This window comes from Megascapheus bottae, chromosome X, assembly GCF_031878675.1.
Source record: "Megascapheus bottae isolate mThoBot1 chromosome X, mThoBot2.hap1, whole genome shotgun sequence".
NCBI lineage: Eukaryota > Metazoa > Chordata > Mammalia > Rodentia > Geomyidae > Megascapheus > Megascapheus bottae.
In genome coordinates, this window is record NC_143547.1 from 102,216,362 (window position 1) to 102,234,683 (window position 18,322).

Below are 18,322 nucleotides of genomic sequence, written 5' to 3' on the forward strand. Positions count from 1 at the left end.
TGCCAGTCTGGACTGTGTGAGTTCCACAGCAGTCTGGATTACAGAGGGAGACTCTACCTCAAAGAAAGAAAGAGAAAGAGCAAAGAGGAGGTGTATAAGAAGGGCAAAAAAAGAGAAAGAAAGAAAAGGGGAGGAGGGATTTGAGGCAACTGGACAGATACAAAAAGGAGAACAGAAGAGGAAAGGTTAATCTCATCATTGTTCATATCAACAAACTGTAAACACTGCCTAGATCCTAGTCAAAAAGAGAACAAACTCACATTGAAGCCTAGTTTCCTGAGTACCAAGTAGTCAATACATTTAGTGTTCCTTTCAACAAAAATGTACAATGCATTCTAAGAGATTGAAAATACAGAAGGAGCCAGATGCTGGTAGTTCTCACCTATAATCGTAGGGACTCAGGAAGCTGAGATCTTAGGATTGTGCTTCGAAGCCAGCCTGGTCAGAAAAAGCCATGAGACTCTTATCACTACTAAACAACCCCAAATATCACAAGTAGGGCTGTGGCTTAAGTGCCAGCCTTCAAATTAAAAAAAAAAAACAGCTACCCAACACCCACAGAAGGAAATAAGAGAAGTAATTATCAGAAACAGACTGAGATATGGGAGAGATGTTGCTTATATCAGACTAAAACAGACCATTACAGAACTTTGCACGCACTGGAAGAACAAACACAAAACATTTCTTGTAGGATGGTAGTCTGAGGGTTTTTTTTGGTTTATCTGGTTGAGTTACTGTTGCTAGTCTAGGTCGTAGGGATTTATCTCTTTCACTCTCTGACATTTATTTTCCTTAAATATATTTTCTAAGATAAAGTGGTCTTCAGGTCTTATTTCCTTGCTGATGTGGGCTTCTACAGAGCCCATGAATGTTCTGTGTTACCAGCAAGACAGATGAGTCTTTCCCACCTCCAGAGGAGGGGTTCAGGAAGGGCTAGGAAGCCAGAAAGCAGTGTAGAATTTGAAGGGAGGGCACATGAAGGACGACCAGGAAAAAGATGTTGAAAATCAGGGAAGTATTGACAGAAATTTCCACAGCTGCACAGAATCACAGGTCAGGAACCATCTTCAGGCAACATGCAATATGTTTCTTGTGCACTGTTATTTGCTTATGGCTGCTTTTCATGTATTGGACTTTTCAAGGCCCTTCTTTGGTCACCTAAGGGAAATTGTGTCATGTTGAGAAGAGACTTGGACTATGAGCCAGAGAAGTTTAAGCTCTAAACTGGGATGGAAAAGTGGGAACAACATACCCTCCAGGTGTGACCCGAGTTCTCCTTTAAACCCTATCAAAAGGGTTGGAGAAAATTCCCCAGGTTGTGAACCTCTAGCTGTTGGTCTCTGAGAAATGTCTGACAAGACCTCTCCTTGTAGGACTGTTTGAACAGGATGGATTCTTTGTTAGATGCATATGTTAGATCTTAGGTACAGCCATTTCTATCAGACCTGCAGATAATGGCAATTGATTTTCTTCCTAATGATTTTCCATTCCAGCCTTGTCTACTCTGAGATGTATCACATTCAGTACATATTCCTATTAAGGAACATTTATTTTCAGTTTTAAAATTCTATCTTTTGCAGGGCATGGTGGCTCACGCCTGTAACCCTAGTTACTCAGGAGGCTAAGATCTGAGGATTGAGGTTCAAAGCCACCCAGACACTAAAGAACTTGAGACTCTTATCTCCAATTAATCACTAGAAAATGGGAAGTAATGCTGTGGCCCAGGGGTAGGGCGGTAGCTATGAGCTAAAGAGCTCAGAGACAGTGCCCAGGCCCAGAGTTGAAGCCCCATGACCCACCAAAAAAATTATATTTTTCAATGTACACATAAGATTGTCAGATTGCTACCCGGGCACAGTGGCTCATGCCTGTAATCCTAGCTATTCAGGAGGTGGAGATCTGAGATCAAGGTTCAAGGCCAGCCTGGGCACAAAAGGACCGGAGACTCTTATCTCTAATTAACCTCTAGAAAATGAGAAGTGAAAATGGGGACCAAGACATGTGAAAGGGTATCAATGTATGGGAATTAATGCACCATCTATCTGGCAAATATCATGTAACCCTGGGCCGTGGTTTGGCCTAGCGGTTAAAGTGCTTGCCTAGCATGCACAAAGACCGGGGTTCGATTCCTCGGTACCACATGCATACAAAAAAGCCGGAAGTGGTGCTGAGGCTCAAGTGGTAGAGCTCTAGCCTTGAGACAGTGCTCAGGCCCTGAGCTCAAGCCCAGGACTGGCAAAAAAAATATCATGTAACCCTTCTATTAATTATAATAAAAAATATATGAAAAAAAAGAAAATGAGAAGTGGGGCTTGGCTCAAGGGTAGGGTTGTAGCCTTCAGCTGAAGAGCTCAGAGATAACACCTAGGCCCAGGGGTAGGGAAGTAGCCTTGAGATGAAGATCTCAGGGACAGTGCCTAGGCTGAGATCAAGCCCCATGACTCACACAAAAAATGTCATATTGCTATATACAGTTTATTGTCTCAAAGAATATACACTGTGAAATAACTAAATTTAGCCTGGTAACATATGCAATAAGCATTTTAGTGTGCAAAAACTACTTTATAGCTGCTCTCAGTAGTTTTTTCAAGGATACAGTGTATTGCTACGGTAGTCATTTAGGGTAAATGTAGTAAATAGGCTTTTCTCACCACCATTTCTGGAAGATCTTTGGGCCTAAACATCCCTAGGACTGGGATTCGAGGGCAACATACCCATATAACCTTGAGTCATGTATATATGCATTATTTTAGATAATCCTGAATGCAACCTTGCGACTTGGTGAACATTCATAGCCTTTTAAGGCCATCCTTTGCCATATACCCCGTTTGACTAGAGAAAAAATTAAAGGTACCACTAAAGAGCAAGGAAAAATGGGATGATACTGCTGTTATCTACTGTGCTGCCATTGAAGGACAGAGGCTAAAGGTGTAATGATGGACAACACATGAATCTGTCAACAGTGTGCTGACATTGAAAATTAGTTTTTGAGCAGCACAAATTGTGAATAAAACTGTGATTTCTATCTCTACTATGTCTGGCATCTCTCTGTGGTGTGGGTAAATCAAAGGAAAACCTAAGTACCTACAACATAAAGTCACCCAACTATACAGTAAATCTCTAACTTCTCTTTGTAATTGAAACATTTTATATTTCAATAAATATTTTTCCAGCTCCTCCAGCTTCAACTCAGGGCCCGGGCACTGTCCTTGGGCTTTCTTTTTTTTTTTTTTGCCAGTCCTGGCCTTGAGCTCAAGGCCTGAGCACTGTCCTTGGACTTTCTCAAGGCTAGAGTTCTACCATTTGATCCAGAGGACTACTTGTGGCTTTTTTTAATGTACTTGGTGCCGAGGAATACAACCTGGGTCTTCGTGCATGTTAGGCAAGCACTCTACAACTAGGCCAAACTCCCGGCTCCTGTCCTTGGGCTTTCTTAAGTCTAGCGATCTACCATTTAACCCACAGCACACTTCCAGGTTTTTCTATATAAGTGGTACTGAGGAATTGAACCCAGGACTTCATGCATGCTAGGTAAGCATTGTGCTACTACGCCAAACTCCCATCTCCTAGAGGGTATACTTTAAAACCTGCTTCTGAAGACTCTATCCTTACAAAGAAATTAGAATTTGAAGCAAGGACCAGCTTATTCTTCCATTACTTCCTCCATTCTTTCCTCTCACGTTTTCTACACCCCTCTGTCTGTCACTCCTATCTCTCCCTCCAAGGTGCTTTTCCATCTATACAACTATTTGTATTCAATTCATCACCACCTAAAATCTGGTATTTACATCGGGTGCTGAAGGATCATGCTTGTACTTCATCATCACTCCGGAGCTGGAGATATGTTGGTTCAAAGATTAAAGCCATCCTGGGAAGAATAGTTTCTGCAACCCCAATTAATTAAGAAAATATCAGACCCGAAGCATAGTCCATGTGGTATAGTGCCAACTGTGAGCAATAAAAACCAAACTCCAATGAGATCATGAAGCACTGAGTTTAAGTCCTGGTACCAGACCCTCTTCTACACTGCACTAAGAGAAAATCTAGTATTTGCTTACAGTGGGAGAAATTACACTCAACGAAATAAACATGTTATTGTTATAGTAGGTTCTGGCTCATCAAGCCAGGCAGAAGAAAACTTGGACAGGGGCTTCTGTACTTTATCTAGTCATATAATTCACCTATTTCCTGTACATTTGTACTTCTCATAGCTGCCCCAGAAAGGATTATTACTTATTTTGTACCCAAAAAGAATTGCACAGAGCAGCTTACCATTCTCTCAGGATTCAGATAACATCATCCTAAGGTGTGACCCTGGCCACTATTCTGTTTCAGAGCAATCAGTGCCTACATAAGAAGTTAAAATTTCCACAGATGGTAGTCTGACATGGCTATGGACACTGACCTTGGCTGCTGTCCCTGGATTCCCACCTCCTCATCCCTACTTCATATGTTCTTTGCATGTCTGAGGACATCTCAACACCCCCTGATGTGAGTGCTACTCGTAGACGCCATCACCATATGAGTGATGCACCTACTGGACCAATTCCTCCACCACTAATCAAAGACCTTGCAAAGATCAGATGCATGCAGTGCAGGACTGAAGAATGCATGAAACCGTAAGTTGTGAAAATATTTATTAAAATTTTATTTCATCTACATCCTCAAGTTAGAGCCTAACAAATCCATGTCAATATACATATTTTTTAGTGTTACAGGGAAGACAATTAAAGATGACAAGAATTAACATTTTGATTCTTCATTTCTTTATATCATGTTTATGTCTTCTTTTTTGAAACTGGTTAAAAAATTAGAAACATTCACTGCCAAGTTATTTTTTTTTGCCAGTCCTGGGCTTGAGCTCAGGGTCTGAGCACTGTCCTTGGACTTTCTCAAGGCTAGAGCTCTACCACTTGAGCCTCAGCACCACTTCCGGCTTTTTTTCTATATATGTGGTACCGAGGAATCGAACCCGGGTGTTCATGCATGCTAGGCAAGCACTTTAACCACTAGGCCAAACTCCCAGGCCACTGTCAAGTTATTTTAACAATGGATGTGACTACTGTCATTTATAATCTTCCAAGTTAGATTAACATTCATTTGAAAGAGAGAGTGACACAAATACAACAGAATGACATACTTATATACAGTACTTTCCTGTGAACATGTCCTAGGCTCTATTAAGAAGGCCTTCCCTTTTTAAATACAAAGTAAAAAATGGTTTCATGTCACATAGGGAAGAAGAGGGTAGTGGAAAATAACGATCCATCCCGTGCAATACATCCATGACTACCACTCATGTCTGGGTTCTCTGTTGGCACCTCTCAATGCCTCTTCATATAAGAATGGGAAGCACCTGGGATCACACTCAGTAAACTTATCCCAGTGCTCCAAGACTTTAACTTCGTTAGTTTCAGCATGGGTTTTTGGGCCCCACAGGAACTCAGAGTGGGGAGGAAAATTGTTGGTCACATACTGGTACTCTAGGTACTACTGCTGCACAAAATCTATGGTTACTAACTTTCTAGGATCTCCATCGATGTTGTGCTTCTCATGAACACATATACGCATGTTAGAAAGAATATCCCACACTGTAGCTTCAGAAGAATGGTTGCCCTCCATAAATATGATGGTGAGGATAACTATCAAGACACCAGTGTTGGGCATGTCATCATATGTGAGCCCCACGGTAATGACAAGGATGTAGGAGTGGGTGTTGGGCTCCACTTTTTTCACATCAATGCCAAATACTAGCTGCACACAGTCAACTTCTCTACTAAAGATGATAGGAAAATAATCACAGTGGTTTCTGGTGATGCAAGTCATGATTTCTGCTCTGGTGATCACCTCCTTTTTCCCATATTTGAGGATCATGAGAAGCACTAAAGATCATCATCCTGCAAAGATTCAGGGTCTATCATGGTACTCTGGAGACACAGATTTTTGGGGGTCCAGGAAGCATGATTAAAGTGTTTATTCAGAATGGAAAAAAAAAAACCCATGAGGGTACCTGATCCACTCTGAGAACTGTGGAAAATATGTGTTATTCCAGCAGGCAAGGTAGCAAAAGCAGACACATGTAATGCCATGGGACTTGGTTGTATCATTGGTCTGAGTGCATCTGTTTGGGCCTTAGGGTCATGTACACACTTGCTGTGCTACTGTTTCTGAGCACAACACCTCATGGCTTTTCTTGAACACAGAAGGCCATTGTTGGCAGGACACCAGTGATGAGGACTCGAAAATGTAAGTAAGAGAGGCAACGTGTGCATGAACTTAGGTGAGAAGTGCATCCTTAGGAAGTGTCACAACAGTCTATTACTAAATAGCCTATTGGAATACTTTCGTGTGGTGCTGTACAGTCACACATTTCTTAGCTGGTTTTGTCCCATGACAGCCTAAGAAAAGAAGTAGGATGCTAATAGTTGGTCCAGTGTGAGAATCTGGAGGTGTGTTAGAAGAGCATATGGAGATCGACAATGTGTGTTATCCTGTGTTCTGGGATAGATGGAGACCCTGGTGTAACATTAAGTTGAGCTGTAAACATGCTTGAGTGTCATGTCCTGTGTAATCAAAGGAAATGGCTGAAAGCATGACTTCAACTTATGGCCCTAGAGGTCTTCAAAGAGACACCAGGGAGACTTCCCTTGATTCATACTTGTATCTTCAGCTTTCAAGGACATCACTGTGACTCGAAGTCTATGGGGGAGGGGGTTTGTCTGAGATCCATATTCCTTCAGGGAAGGAGAGGGCCTCCTTGTGCTTATTTTGGATATTAACTTTTTCCAAGCAAGGTGAGATATCATTCTCCACTTAGCTGGCCTGAGGCAATCTGTCAGAACAAGGGCTTACCTCTTTGAGATTGAGGTGGTGAATGTATTTCAAGTGAGTGAATTGAAGCAGTTCTGTTCTTGTTCCTGTATTCGAATTTCCTCCTCCCCTTTACTTCTCTCTCATGCTGTCTTCTTTGCCTGAAGGAATGGTGAGAGTTATTGTGGCATGTATGGATATGGGAGGTACTCATTTCTGAACTTTAGTCCTAGCAGATCATGGACAACTTGTTTTGTAGTTCAATAATGGGTTTGCTTACTCCAAGCTGACATGTCTGGGAGAATTGGGAGGCAAAAGTAAGGATGTTGCTCATGGGAAAAGTGGGGGAGTTGTGGGAATCATGCTAAGTTAAGTACAAGGTTCTTTGTGGTATTGCTGGGAGTGTGGCAAAAAGAGTAGGCACAAACCTCATCTGAGGGGTTTTGATCTTGACCATTCCTTGGCTATTACCTTGATCATACCGAGTCCAGTACCTCATCCCTGTTCATTTAGATCTGAGGCCAGGGCTCTACTTTGCATGGTTACATAAGGTCAAACGAGTGATAGATGGTGTATGGCTGGAACATACGGTAGTGGTCACTTAGAGTCTTTCTGATTTTGAGGTAAAAAGGAAGGCTGGAATGGAGTATTAAACAGACACAAAGGGGGCAGGATTTAATATGTCCTACTGAAAAGTCAGTAAAACCAAGGGTATGACTCCTGTATTTTTCTGGGGCCAAATTTAGGGGTGGTGGAGTTGATCTAGTTCCACTCTTCGAGGTGTGAGGATCAGATGACAACTATTTGGGTCAGTCTTTGGGGAGGTATCCATTTTTCGCTCTCATATGTCACTTTTGTAAGACCCCCGACTCAACAGGACGTCTACAGAAGGAGACCCTTCCCAAGGAACAACGAGACCACGCAGTCGGATGCAAACAGGAAGAGGTTTATTCGGGTACACGGGCGACCGGGGCGACAAAGTCTCCTAGAAGACTTGCGCGCAGGAGCTTGGGGAAGGGGAGTATTTATGGGTAGCAAAAGCACGGTTACAGAAGCAGAAGCATGGTTACAGTGTAGGGATTGGTTAATTCAAATAAGGTTGGGGGTTTATTCTGGGCAGAAGTGGAATTTTCCTTTTTGGCTAGAAAAGGGTTTATGTGTCCTTCTTCTGCTCACAAGATGTTTTTCACATACTCCTTATCCTACTCCTTATCCTGGAATTTCCCTGTTTACACAATTCCAGTTCTCGGTGACCCTGACCGCGAACATCTTGCTGGTTATTTTTCAATTTCTTTTTATAGCTAAACACCAGCTGCTACACAAAATGGAGGCACTTCTGCTATCCCTGGTAATTACAGTTAAGGCTATACATTTCTCACTTTGATCCTTCAGGTACTGCAAAGTTTTCAACTTCCGAAGAATTGAGAGCAGTGCGATGATGCTTAGCATCCCTTCAGGCAGAGAATGGAGCAAGGGAGGGAAGAAAAGCGAGGGGGGCATGCCAATACAGGAATGAGGATAGAACTGCTTCAATTCACCCACTTGAAATACATTCAACAGCTCGCCTTCTAACACCCCTGCGGCTGTCCCCTTCCAGGCAGAAGTGCAGAGGTCACGGAGAGGTCACTTCCATTGAGTACTGGGTCCCTTGCAGCTAATGGAAGGGTGGCACATGGTTCCCTGGAGCGGCGTGTAGCCTCTCTCTACGCCTCACCTCAGCTCGTGGGCTCTACGCCGACCATTATGGCTACCCAGGGCTCTGGGCTGGGAGCTGGCGTGTTGGGTGCTCTGCGGAGCTGACCCCGCGGGCATAGACCGGACTGGTCCACAGCATGGCTGGTCCTCCTCTAAGAGCCTCCTCACAGGGTCGGGCGACACCAGAGCAGCGTCCGCTGTCTCTGCCTCTGGGCTCGGGTGCTCAGGTCGGGGTGGTGGGGCCGCCCATGGGAGGAGGACGACGGCTGCCTGAGGGCATACCTGGCACATTCCACTCCTCCTCCCACGGAGAGAGGGAGGGAGGGACGGAGGGTGGAGTCTCTTCCAGAGCTTTCCACAGACGGCTTTCGTGAAGTTAGCTGTGCATTTCACACTTCAACGCGGATCTTCAGTTCACATTTGCACTGAAACTCAGAAACGTTTTTATCTTTTGTTTTTGTAGGTCGTGGAGCTTGAACTGTGGGCGTGGACACTGTGCCTGAGCAACTCAGCTCAAGGCTACCGCCCTTCCCTTGAGCCAAGCCCCACTTCCCGTTTTCTACAAGTTAATTGGAGATAAGAGTCTCAGTACATTTTAGGCCCGGACTGGCCTTGAATCTTGATCTGCACATCTCAGCCCCCCTCAATAGCTAGGATAGAATAGCTAGAAACTTACTTTTTAACTAGAATTAACAAAAACACAGTTTACAGATGTGTGCACACATATACAACTTGAATGAATTCGATTGCACTGGATAGACTAAGAGGATTACTAAAACCTTCCTGTGTGTCTGTGTGTGTGTGCATCTGTGTGTGTGAGAGACAGACAGACAGAAAGAGAGACAGACACAGAGACACACAGGACAGAGACACAGAGACACAGAGACAGAGAAACAGAAAGGGAAAGAGAGAGAAATAGAAAAGAGAGAGAGAAAAACACACAAACAGAGAAACAAACACAAAGACACATGGACAGAAATTGTTTTTCTACACAAATCACATGCTCTCTGACCTCATCAATAGTTTAGCTATTTTACACACAGCATGTCAGCCTGAAACTGATGATCTTATAGTCATAGTCATCACGGCTGCCATTGCAGGCTTGAGTTAAGCACGGGCTAGGCAGCTGTTCAGTCCATTCATGGACTGAAATGGCAAACACAACACTGATAGCGCTACTGGAGGGTGTTCTCCATTAGGTATCATGCCAGGCGCATAGTGCCTCAAACAAACAACTGAAGAAAATGTACACAAGAAATCTAAAAAGAGCACATGTCTGTTAAAGAAACCCTAAAATGGAATGCACTCCACAGCTTGAAAGGATGCCTCACCAAGAGAACTCCAACTATTAGCAATGGTGTCTACATGGAGTCTCTCCACAGCATGAGCACTTCAGGACAGACATTTTGCATTAGCGGATAGTGCTATATTACTTTTCCAACTTCATATATCCTTCACCAAAATGGGGACTTACGACACATTAGGGGCCTTTCTTGCATATAGGTACATCAGTAAGCCTGTGTCATCACTGCTCATAGAAAGCATGGGCCTCGTTTTGTCAACCAACTGTGATAGTTTATGCAAATATGAAAAAAAATGGTTCCCGGGAGGCATGATTTTGAAAGTTTGCTCCCTCCTTTACATTGTTATTATTGCAGGTGCTTTGTCACAGTAACAAAAAGGCTCTCTCTCTCTCTCTCTCTCTCTCTCTCTCTCTCTCTCTCTCTCTCTCTCTCTCAAACACACACACACACACACACACACGCACGCACGCACGCACGCACGCACACACACACTATCCTCCTGGGAATTGAGGTAAGGCCATTGATGTGGAAATATTTTCCTTTCCTTCTTTGTTTTCTTTTTGCCAGTCCTGAGCTTAACCTCACGGTCTCAGCACTCTTGTTGGGCTTTCTCTAGACTAGAGCTCTACCACTTGAGCCACAGCACCACTTTCAGCTTCTGTCAATGTATCTGATACCAAGGAATCGAATCCAAGTCTTAATGCATGCAAAGTGGTAGAATGCTTGCCTACCATGCACGAAGACCCGGGTTCGATTCCTCAGTACCACATACATAGAGAAAAAAAAGGCTGGCAGTGGTGCTGAGGCTCAAGTGGTAGAGCTCTAGCCTTGAGAAAGTCCAAGGACAGTGCTCAGGCCCTGAGCTCAACCCCAGGACTGGCAAAAAAAAAGATGATAGTGTAATTAAAACGCAAGAGAAAATTTCAAGGAAATTCAGCATTCAGGCTGTGACATGGGTTTATGGGCTGCTTTGGGACCCATTTGTACTAAGACTTGTGAGCAAAAATGCACCAGACACATTTGAAATCTTGCAATTTCCCTAGAAAAAAATGCTTATGAAATTGAAACCAAGAAAAATATGCCTGCTGAAGAAAATAGGGCCAGGAAAGAGAAATGGACAAAAATTATATCTCCTTTGGGTCTCTCAGTAACTTGCCATACCCCACTCATCACATCTGCAAAAGTGTAAATGTTTTAACTTGTTTGATAAACTCGCCTCCCAGATGAGAACCACAGGATATCCTGCTTCCAGAGGGCACCCAGGGAACTGTTTCCCTGTGTGCATCACTCCAGGTACTCAGAATCCACTGCCCCCTTAACTCACAGGGTTGTCACTACTGAATAGACTGGATGAACTGCTTGAGCTAATCGCAGAATTACTCACTGTACACATCCATGTGATGCTTGTGTTTAGGCATGTAGAATACAAGAGTTTCAACAGCATGAACTCATCCACGCATTGCGAATGAAGCTCTGTACAGAATCCTAATGGCAGGCCCCGAGGTAAATCCTGAAGTTGTAGCAATATAGAGCATACCTGAAGTTGTAGCAATATAGAGCATACGATTTTAGTGTGTGTGTGTTCACGCGCATTCTGTGTTCTGGTAGTGTGCTACAGTGCAGGGCCTAAAATTCTCATTTGGCTTTTTTTGAGGGTCATGGGGCTTGAACTCTGGGCCTGAGCACTTTCCCTAAGCTCTTCAGCTCAAGGCTACCCAGGAGCCATAGTGCCACTTCCGTTTTTCTAGTGATTAATTGGAGATAAGAGTCTCTTGTTCTTTAGTGTCCAGACTGCCTTTGTACCAAGATCCTCAGATGTCAGCCTCCAGAGTAGCTAGGATTACAGGTGTGAGTCTTCATGCCTGGCTCATTTGACTTTTACATTCAAGGGTAGCACCCTACCACAAGAAGAAAACTTCTTTTGGTGTCTTGAGGATAAATTGGAGATAAGTGTGTACTTTTTTTTATTGTCTGGCTTCAAACTGCAACTCTTGGATATCTGCCTCCTGCACAATAAAGATTATAGGCATGAGTCAGCAGTGCCCAGCTATCACAACAGGGTTTTAGAATGCCAACATTATGGAACAAATTCTAAGGAGCAATGAATGGAATCAGTCCCCAAAACTGGCTAAATGAACTAAAAATATCAAAGCCATAGGAGTGGTGCTGCACAAGCCTTTCAAATGCTAGATATGGAACTCCACAATTTTCTCATTGCCCTGAGTTTTCTTCTCAGTTCACTGTGGCCTCTCATTACTACTCTCTTTTTAGAATTAGCCATTGTGTCTTGGGAGAATATTGGAATCAGAAGTTATTGCATTTGGTAAGACTCCAAAAGTTTAGTTTCCCTGGCTGCATTTCTCCCATGCTTCTCTTTAATGATTTCTTGGTTTACTCAGTTGTAAAATAGGGATAATAATAGTATAACATTGAGACCTTGGGGTGATATTATCCTTCCCTGGGGACTGCTGCAACAATATACCATAAATTAGGTGAATTAAAGAAACATCTTCATACTGCCATGATTCTAGAAGTTCAAAATCCAATATCAGTGTATGGGCAGGTTTTAGGATCCTTTGAAAGTTATAGGGGCTGATATATTTTACCTTTTTCAGCTTCTGGTGCCCCCAGCTTTTCCTTGACTTGTGACAGCTTCACTCCAGTTTCTGCCTTCATTTTCACATTGCTATCTTCCTATTTCTGAGTCCAAATTTCCTTTTTCTGACACTCACATGTATTAAGAACCCATTTCAATGGTATCATGTCAACTTGACTACATACATAAAGTCAGTACCATGTAATGATGGCATTTGCACAGATATCAGGAATTAGGTCTTCAATGTACCTTTTTTGGATGGCAATTTATTTGTAACATATTTTTATTTTCTTTAGGCAGGCATACCAAGGAGTTGCCATTCCACAGAGCAGTTTATGAATACACTGCCTCTGGTGAATATCACCGCTTTCAACATTGCCACCCATACCTTCCAACCCATCCTTTCCCTCACATTTCTTTGTAGGTTAGGTATTGAGTTTTTCTTGCCATTTACTACACAAATTTATTTATACAATGCATCTTTGTCTGTGCCATCGCTTCAACATTTTCTCCCCCCTTTCACCCACTTTTTTTCCCCTCAGTTCTGTGGCATATACAATGCATTCTTGCCTGAATTCTCATTCTTCTACAACTCTCATCTTGAATCCCCCTACCTTGCAAATTTCCATTTCCTAGTACTTTGTTAGTCTTTTACGTAGTTTTCTAAAGAATTATACTACTTGGAAGTGGCATTGTGGCCCAAGGGATTAGGGTGGTAGCCTTGAGCTAAAGAGCTCAGGGAGAACACCCTGGCCCAGAGTTCAAGTCCCATGAGTGACAAAAAAAATAAAAAATAAAAAATGAATTATATTATTTGCATTCTCCATAGATTCTACTATACTTCAGTTAATTCATTTAAAACTGCTTGGGTGCTACCCAATGTGTTTATTTGTGGATTTATAGGCATATTCTAGTTCCCACTAATAAGGGAAATCCTGCAACCTGTGCTTCTCTGTGTCTCAATTACTTCACTTAACATAGTCTTCTCGAGGTCTCTCCATTTCCTTACAAATGATTCAACATCATTCTTTCTGATGGATATATTACATTTTCTTGATCCATTCATCCACTGAAGAGCATCTGGGCTAATTCTATGTCTTGGCTAGGGTAAATAATGCTGCAGTGAACATAATTGTGCTGGTAGCTTTTGTGTATCCTGTTCATGTTCTATAGAACAAATGCCTAGAAGAAAAGTGGAATTGCTGAGTTATAGTGTAGTGCTATATTTCATTTTTTGAGGACCCTCCATACTGTTTCCAGAGTTGTCGAACAAGGTTACATTCCCACCAACAATGTATTAGGGTTCCCTTTTGGCCACAGGCATGCCTGATTTTTTTTTGTCAGTCACAGGACTTGAACTCTGGGCCAAGGCATTTTCCCTGAGCTCTTCAGCTCAAGGATCTTGCTCTTCCACTTGAGCCACACCACCACATCTGGTTTTCTGATGCTTAGTTGGAAATAAGAGTCTCGGGGACATTCCTGCTTGGGCTGCCTTTGAACCATGATCCTCAAATATCAGCTTCCTGAGTACCTAAGTATGAGCTACCATGCCAGGCTTGTGATTTTTTCACTTTCTTGACAATTCCCATTCTAACTTGGGTGAGGTGGGAATCTCAATGTTTTGATTTTCATTTCCTTTAGGGCCAAAGATGTCAAACATTTTTACATGTCTATTGGCCATGTTTACGTCTTCTTCCAAGAAGTCTCTCTTTAAGTTATTATCTTTAAGTTAATTAATTGGGTTATTGTTTCTTTGAGGGTTTATTTTTTGAGGGTTTAATTTTTTTAGATCCAAGTATATTTTGTATATTAAGCCTCTGCCTGGTGTATAGCTGGTATGAATCCTCTCCCATTATATGATCTTTCTATTTAGTTTGATCTCTATGTCCTTTGCTGTGCAGAAACTTTTTAAGTTTGATATAGTCCCTTTCACCAGTTCTCTCTTTTGTTGTTTTTTTTTTGGTGTTGTTTTGGGATTTTTACTTAGAAAGTTTTGACCTGTGCTCAGGAACCCTGGTATTTCCCCTGCCCTTTCCTTGTATGGTTTCTGGGTATACAATGAGGTCATTGATTCATTTGAATTGATACTGGTGTAAGGTGATCGATCTATGGGTATCTAGTTTCAGTTTTCTATACATGATTGTCCAGTTTTGCTAGCACCATTTGTTAAAGAGGCTATCTTTCTTCCATCCCATATATATTTTGCTCCTTTATAAAATATGTTATATGTCTGTGAGTTCATTTCTCTGCCTTCTATACTCTCTGGTTTGGAGTAAAATTTAAACCCAAAATAAAGATTAATAAATTTCACAAAAGTAGACATTCATTAGTATTGAATGTCTAAGATGAGCATTTTGGAAATTTTAATATTTCTAAATATCTTAGAGTTGGGGAAGGTTTCTGTTTTTCTTTATGATCTGTAGCCAAATGGATAGTTCATTTCACATGTTAGAACTATGTGAACATGGTAAACAATTTTTTTTGTTTAGTAAGATTTTAAATAGAAGAGACCTTAGTGTATTCATGTTCTCAGAGTATCTGGTAGAAAAATTGGAGGGTAGTTACTCACAGAAAATGCACAGCCACTAGAAATTTAGGAAGAAAAGCTTACTCTCCCAGCAGAAGTAGGACACCCATTCTTTTCACTACACTCCCTTGAGGACCTAATGTATGTCAAATTCCAAGGATGCAGTTTGGTAGTGGGAAACATAGAACATCCTGAGCTTAGTTCTCAAGTTACAGAGCCCTATCAGAAGTACAAGTATGAATGTATCTGTGCTAGTTAGAGGCAGAGCTAGCTATTCAATGTGCTGGAAAAAAGCAACCAATTTAGCTTATCATATATGATACATAACCTATAATAAATAATATAGCTCCATTCTGAATGTCCATGTTACATGCATTTGTATGAAGAATCCAGGATGGATTTGGTTCATTCCTGTTATGTCTCAGAAATACATCTGTGGAAAACAATTTCATGATAATCATTTAGAATCTAGACTGGAGGACCTCTATGAAATGTCAGTGTGTCTGATGTCCTAGAGATAAATAACTCAGATTGTATGGGAACTGTTCAAGTCTTGTGAGTAGAGTTCAGTTAAATACTTCTGGTCAGATATGTAGTGGTAAAAGAAAAATGGAATAGGGGACAAATATACCCAGAATGCTCAATGTACATATGTGATAAAGGAAGTAGAAAATGTGAAAATAGCCTGGGGGGATAGAACAGACAGAATGGAGAAAATAATGAGGAGTGATTGTGAACAGGAAATATTGGACATGTAATTGGACATGTTAAAATCTAATTCTTTTGCACAACCTTTTGAAGTTCTAGAAAAAAATTAACAATTTAAAAAAGAACTTTCTCTTATCCAAAAAAAATGAAACAAAACAAAATCTCAGCTTCTAGTCATGTGGCTGCCATTAAGAAAATGAAGAAAACTCTGGTCAGAGGGTAACAAAAGATCTCATCCTCTGACCCAGAGAGGGTAGGAAGCCAAGGATGGTTGCAGACATTTGTCCCTCAAGAGATCCATGTTTAGGCCAGGAGTTTAGCCTAGTGGTAGAGTGCTTGCCTAGCATGCAGGAAGATCTGGGTTCGATTCCTTAGTACCACATACATAGAAAAAAAGCCAGAAGTGGTGCTGTGGCACAAATGGTAGAGCTCTAGCCTTGAGAAAGTGAAAGGACAGTGCTCAAGCCATGAGTTCAAGCCTCGGGACTGGAAAAAAAAGAGTTCCACCTGCCTCCACTTACTGATTTATGTGCCTTTATAAGCATTGTCCCTTTTGTCTTGGATTTCCTTTTCTCTCTTTCTCAGCTTGCAATCTCATTTGTCCTTTCAGATTCAGGACATTGGTTTTTAAGTACATGAAGTTTGTCATACATAATTCTATTTTATGATTATACATTTCTTTGTATTTCCAATGATTCCTACAGTGCTTGACATAAAGTAGTGACTTCATAAAGCATGTGTTGGATGAAGGCAGATGAAGTATTAAACACCCTAATGCTTTGGGAGAAGGCAAGTTAAGGAAAAGGCATTTGAGATCCAGTAGAGGAGCCCAGAGAAAATGTGACAGAAGCACAAAGTGTTAAGAAAAAAAGCACAGAAGAGATCTAGTAATCAGACTCAAATAAGGACACGAATGACAGAAAACTGAATAGGTACCTGGTTGATTATCTTTGGTAGTCATTATTATTATCTTTTGCCTGAACACATGCACTTGATCTGGACTTTTTAGGGAAAATTCAGTGGCTGAGAGAGTTCCAGGAGATTCTCCTCTATCTACAAGCTAGAAAGCCTTGCTGGAATCCCTGGGAGCAGAAGACGTTCAAATTGACATTGTGTTGGGCTTCATGGGTCCCAGGCACAGCATCACCAAATTATCTTCTAAACCAAAAATCATCCCTGATCCCTTCAATTGGAAGCTTTATCCACAAAGGATGATGGCATAACCTCTTCCAGAGCCACCCCGGCGAATCCAAGTCCCATTGGTGCATTTTTATTATTCTCCTTGTCTCTCATGAACTGCAGTTTGCAAGTCTCAAAAGTTCTCTGAGGTGGTAGCTCTTTTTAGGCTGTGGAAGGAGTCTAGAGGGTAGTTGAAGATCCAATCACAAATGTATCAGTGTCACTAGCCTTCTAACTATTCCTCCATATCTCCAATCCTCCAAACCCAGCACTGCATTTACCTAACCCTTGTCCAGACTCCAAACACAACCACAACGTTTGCATGTTTAAACAGGTCGGGAGAAATTTGTCTTGGTTTGAAAAGAAGGCTGTATTTTATAAGTGGAAATGTCCTGTAGTCTTCCACAATTTCCTAATTGGAAACATTCAGAGTGTGAAGTTTAGAGAACTTAGGGATTAGAATGTCAGGTTGGGAGAGGGAAGTCCCATGTTTCCCGGCTGAAGTACTTGTTCGTCAGACATGCAGGAGATCTTAAGGAGGTCTACTTGACTTGGCTAGGGCTGGCTGCCAGTTGTTCCTCCCCTCACTGTAGCAGAGGGAAAAGTGTTGTTTATGACAGTCTTCTAATTCCATATTATCTCCACTCTACTACCGAATTCCAGGGAAGTAATCCTGGTGCTACGGTCATCAGATCCACAAGCACATCCTTCTCAACCCAGAGTTTATATTCAAAATGTCATAACGTAGCAGAATTCTCTCCTCCAAGGCCTTTACTGGACATCACATTGGAGCCAAGATGTATATTATAGTGGACAAGCTACCAACTGATCAGACATGTGCTACACTTCCAAGATAATCTTTAAACTATGGTCCAGACATACTATGTGGATTGGGAACATCTGATATACTCACTGTCTTATTTCAGTGCAGAATCATAACTTGGCCTTGGTTGGAGAACATTAGGAGCCTATCATAAAATTCTCCTGGAATACATTGGTACATCAAAGGGAAAGATCTAAGAAAGTAAAACTCGATCTTTGCTAAAGTCAAGGATGAGGATGTCATCTTGCAGATGTACAAGTGCATTTTGTGAATGTCAAGGTCACTTATAGGTCTTGCACCCAGACCAGTGAAGCTTTGGACTTTCGTTCATGATGGGCCATCAGACAAGGCATTAAGGTAAAGCTATAAGCAGGAGGTTCCTTTGGTGGAGAGAGAGCACATAAAAATATTGGCACAATATAGGGTAGTATGTTCAAGGATATTAAGGCAGTTGAGATGATCTACCTGTTTAAGAACAAGATGTGAACTTTAAGAGAGTCTATTTTTTCTGTTTATTTTGTGCTTCCCTTAGCAAAATAGCTGTTTTGTGTTATTATGGCAGGTAATCAAGCCTCATGGTCTAGCCATTTTTGGGGGGAAGTGATTACATTGAATTTGTGGGCTGTCAGCACAATGATTCAGCAGTAAAAATCTCTGGGACCTTATTAAGGTAGCCTCTG

The 18,322-nt window shown here is 41.8% G+C and overlaps 1 pseudogene; it reads right to left on the reverse strand.

Annotated features, from left to right (window-relative positions):
• Positions 1-5,289: 5,289 nt before the first annotated feature.
• LOC150041666 (melanoma-associated antigen 10-like) lies at positions 5,290-8,796 on the reverse strand (annotated as a pseudogene).
• Positions 8,797-18,322: the final 9,526 nt, after the last annotated feature.